The sequence below is a fragment of the Pseudoliparis swirei genome, chromosome 18, assembly GCF_029220125.1.
Source record: "Pseudoliparis swirei isolate HS2019 ecotype Mariana Trench chromosome 18, NWPU_hadal_v1, whole genome shotgun sequence".
Classification (NCBI taxonomy): Eukaryota; Metazoa; Chordata; class Actinopteri; order Perciformes; family Liparidae; genus Pseudoliparis; species Pseudoliparis swirei.
The window spans coordinates 28,569,509-28,574,508 of NC_079405.1; the positions used below are offsets into that span (position 1 = coordinate 28,569,509).

At 54.9% G+C, this 5,000-nt stretch overlaps 1 protein-coding gene across 3 annotated transcripts in view; it reads left to right on the forward strand.

Moving 5' to 3' along the window:
- The window catches only part of LOC130209041 (plexin-A1-like), a 37,982-nt gene that overhangs the window by 10,397 nt on the left and 22,585 nt on the right, over positions 1 to 5,000 (forward strand). The window contains exon 1 of one of the 3 annotated variants that reach the window (XM_056438565.1): positions 173 to 273. The exons of the other annotated variants lie outside the window; for them this stretch is intronic. The gene's annotated coding sequence lies outside the window, so the exon portion shown is untranslated. Of the gene's footprint in view, positions 1 to 172; positions 274 to 5,000 lie in introns of those variants that run through there. 3 annotated transcript variants of the gene reach the window in all.

The following is a 5,000-nucleotide window of genomic DNA, read 5'->3' on the forward strand; positions in this document are numbered from 1 at the left end:
GGACAAATCGAGCCGCGCGCCGCACCGGGAGTCGGCCCGGGGGCGCCCTCTGCGGGCCGCGCGCCGCACCGCATGCAGCGGAGCGCCTCCTCCCTCCTCCTCCTCCTCCTCCTCCCTCCTCCCCTCGTTGCATTCCTCCCCGCTCCATTCACGCGCAGGGAGCCGCCGCACAGAGAGCCCCGCGCCGCTCCGTGACCGGACTGGAATGTGCCCAAGTTTGTGGATCTAAGTGAACCATGGAGAGGGAATCGAACCCGCGGCCCACTTGAACCCGTAAGTACCGCGCGGGGACTCCGGTTCAAGAGCTTCTCCTTCTCTCCTCTCCCGGTGTGGAGCAGCGTGGGTTTGGGGGGGTGAAGCCGGCTGAAGGATCCATTCCTCTCGCTCTTGGTTCTCCGGTTGTTGGAGAGCTCTCGAGCTCTCCAACAACCGGAGAACCGAGAGCCTTGAGTCTGGAGCCGAGAGTCGGAGCCCCGGAGCGACGCGGCGCACGAGGAGTAAAAACGCGGATCGGCGCTGTCGGTGTGTTCCGGTGCGCGCGTGGAGAGGCTCGAGGTGACCGTGCGCCCGGGCGGGATCGATCCCCCACACACACACCGGAGGACCGGAGGACCGGAGAGCCGCCGGTGTGACTCGGTAGATCCGGTGATATTTTTTGCAGCTGGCGTGAAAACTTCGAACCGACTTTTAGTTTCGTGCAGAAACATTCAGAGCGACTTTGGTGCAGGGAGGTGCTGCTGCTGCGGCAACACACACACACACACACACACACAGACATAACCACATACAGACACACACACACAGACACACACACACACACACAGACACACACACACACACAGAACCACACACACACACAGACACACACACACACACACACACACACACACAGACACACACACACATACACACACACACAGACACACACACACACACACACACAGACGCACACTCACACAGACACACAGATAGACAGAAACACACAGACACACACACACACAAACACACACACACAGAACCACACACACACACAGACACACACACACACAGAACCACACACACACACACACACACACACACAGACACACACACAGAACCACACACACACACACACAGAACCACACAGACACACACACAGACACACACACACACACAGAACCACACAGACACACACACACACACACACAGACAGAACCACACACACACACACACACACACACACACACACACACACACACACACACACACACAGAACCACACACACACACACAGAACCACACACACACACACACACACACACACACACACACACACACACACACACACACAGAACCACACACACACACACACACACACACACACACACACACACAGAACCACACACAGACACACACACAGAACCACACACAGACACACACACACAGAACCACACACACAGACACACACACACAGAACCACACAGAACCACACGCAGACACACACACAGAACCACACACAGACACAGAACCACACACAGACAGAACCACACGCACACGCAGTGATACCGGACCAGAACCACCTGGAACTGGGCTCTTGTGACACTAGCAGCATCTGGCAGAGGGACCCTCATGAGGGGGGGGGGGGCACCGCCTTCCATGCACCAGGTACAGCCCCCCCCCCCCTCATAAAGATGAGACTGTCCTGCCCGGCTGTCTTTTAAATGGACCTAAGGGAGGAGTTGTGTGGTTATTTCTCCTGGGGTGTGTGTGAGTCTGTGTGTGTGTGTGTGTGAGTCTGTGTGTGTGTATCGACCCATCTATTGGCTCTACAGTGTGTTGTGGTGTGTTACTTCAGGTGTTTCCTTTGAGCTGTTTTGTTCTTATTATTTTTAACCAATCAGATCCCTGTTAACCACATTAGGCCACGCCCCCTCGACCTGTCAATCAACCCGCAGCTCATCAACATGAGCAGAGCGACGTCATGGCAACCGTTGAATGCTTTGAGGGTCCAGACGACAGCCGGTGGTCCACACCTCATATTCACTGAACATCTGTGTTCATCTGACCTGGTGGTTCTGATGGACCTGGTGGTTCTGGTGGTTCTGATGGACCTGGTGGTTCTGGTGGTGTTCCACCGCTCCAACACACACAGGACCGACTCCATAACTCTTCATCGTGACCCAGTTTCAGCCGGGCAGCACCGCCGCTGTGCCCGTGACTCGGTGTTTGGTGAAGAGGTGGAGCTCGGTCCGACTCCACCCGAACACCTCCTCCAGCCGCCGGCTTCTTATGCAACGACATGATGATCATGTATTTATAATCTGTAGTTTCTACAGCTCCCCCACCTCGTCCTTCCTTCCTTCCTTCCTTCCTCCTTTCCTTCCTTCCTCTCCTCTCGGGGACCCTCTCTCGTGGCAAAGCCGTCAACTCAGAACTCTCTTTTCTCCACCAATGAGACGGCGCTGATGAACAAGGCGCCTGACGGCCCCTTTGGGATTCGAGCCGACATGAGCACGATGCCCCCCGCCGGGCGGCCTTTGTGCACCGCCACCCCCACACACACTCCATAACCCCCCCCCCCCCCCACACACACTCCATAACCCCCCCCCCACACACACACTCCATAACCCCCGCCACCACATCCCTGTGAGCTCAGTGACGGCACATTGAGGTCTCATCAGGCAGAGGAGCTGAGTGACGAAACCGAGGTGTGTGTGTGTGTGTGTGTGTGTGTGTGTGTGTGTGTGTGTGTGTGTGTGTGTGTGTGTGTGTGTGTGTGTGTGTGTGTGTGTGTGTGTGTGTGTGTGTGTGTGTGTGTGTGTGTGAGACTCTTCAGTGGTCCTGAGCTGTGATTCGTCGTGCGGTCGGTAAACGGTCCGTTTCCACGCCGAGTGTCTTGGGCGTGAACTCCTCTTCCAGTGTGACACCCTCAGGTTGAGGCTCTTCCTCCTCCTCCTCATCTTCCTGCCTCCAGACGTTCGCTGCCTCGCAGGCTTCCTCCTCTCTCTCTTTCTTTTTGCCCTTTTCTGACTTTCATTCTCCCGATGCGACTCCCTCGTTCTTCTCCTCTTTGTCTCCTCCTTCCTGAGAACATGCTTCCTCGCTCGTCCCTCGTCTTCCTCTCTCTCTCTCTCCGTCCAGCTGTCCATCCCGGTGTCGGTGGGCGGCCTGGTCCTCGGCTCGGGGAAGCGTTCCCTCACCAGAGGAAGAGCATCCTCCTCCTCCTCCTCGGCTCAGCCGGCGTGATGTAATATCTGCTCCTCTCTCCTCGCCGACGGAGCCGCCGTGTTCTTTATTACATACGTTTTCATTTGTGTCAGTCTCTCTAAAGAGGTTAGCCGCCGCCGCCGCCGCGCTGCCGGAGTGTTCCTCCTGCCGAGGGCGCCAGTTTGGAATTTTACCTCTTTTCTCATTTCTATCGCATCCTCTCCCGATTCTCCACGTTGTCGCCTCTCCATCTCTTCCCCATCCCCTCTTTCTCTCTCTCTCTCTCTCTCCCTCTCTCTCTCTCTCTCTTTCTCTCCCCATCTCTCTACCGGGTCTCTCCAGGGTCTGTGTGGCGGCCCGAGGCGATAAGCAACAATATTAAAACGCACTAAAAAGCGACCGGCAGCATGCAGGGCACACACACACACACACACACACACACACTCTAACACCTCTCCAGCCGACAAGCCGTGAAATGAAATGGACTCTCTCCTCTCCAATACCTGGCGGGCTCCGTCTCGACCGGCTGCTCAAACAGGGATGACCTCCATGTGGACCCGGACAACGGAGCCAAATCGCTGCCAATCAGAAGTGATTTAAAGACTTCATCACATTTATTTAAGAGGCGTTTTATTTTGGCGGGGTGTGCGAGCTTGTGCAGTGTGTAAGCTGATTATCATCAGTCTGCACGCTGTACAGACCCGTGGTATACAGTGTGTTTCTCTGTGTGTGTGTGTGTGTGGTTGTAAATGAAGGCCGTGTGTGTGTTTGAAGCGTTGACCTTGATCGTTTGCGCCCTCACTTCAGAGGTCGCCGAATGAACACGACCACCGCGGCCAGAAGAACGTCTTCTTCCTCTTCCTCTTGTTGTTTCCTCTGCGCGGCAGCCTTCGTCTCCTCTTCGTCTCCTCGCCTCCTCCGAGCTCGTCTGAACCGTCGGTTATGTATAAGTAATTGTTCTCCTCTTCCCAGTTTATTTATATCACCCACTTTTTAACCGTTCCTTCAAAAGGACCCCTCCCCCGCACGCCGCCGCCGTCCTCCACAGCGCCTGCTGAAAGTGACAGCTGCTCGGGGAGGGGGAGGGGAGGTGGGGGGGAATGCTTTTTGAAGCAGGCACTAAAAAGGGCACCCGCTCAACTCGGAATGGAAGAGAAAGAAAAAAAATCTGGTATCAAAAACACGCCGGCTGCAAATTGAAAATAAACTCTGTCTCTGGTGTGCCGCCGGTTGGGGAACGCCGTTTACAGTAGTCTCGGTACTTATGTAGTCTCGGTACTTCAGTAGTCTCGGTACTTTAGTCTCTGTACTTCAGTAGTCTCGGTACTTTAGTCTCGGTAGTTTAGTAGTCTCTGTATTTTAGTAGTCGCTGTATTTTAGTAGTCTCTGTATTTCCTCAGTCGATGAAGACGATGGCCGACTGGATGCACTTCATCATGTTCATAGAGATCTGTTCTTTCCTCTGGAGTAGAAGTGAAACTCTCTCACATGTCGGGATGTCGGGTCCATCGCCACAACCTGTTACCTTCCCAAGTGCCCCTGAGCAAAGAACACCAAACTCCCTAGTTCAGGGGGGGGGGGGGGGGTATTGTATCTAGCCCAGCTTGTCAGTGTGTGTGTGTGTGTGTGTGTTGCTGATGCTGAGAGTCTCAGTTTAGATGAGGGAGCCTACTGGTTGTTTACCGAGCTCACTAGAGTCTGTCTGCCTCTCAGGGCATGTTTGGCTTGTTAATGAGAACCACCGAGTGAGAGGGGGGGGGGGGCTGTGTGTGTGTGTGTGTGTGTGTGTTCATGCATCGAGATAAGCTGATTATC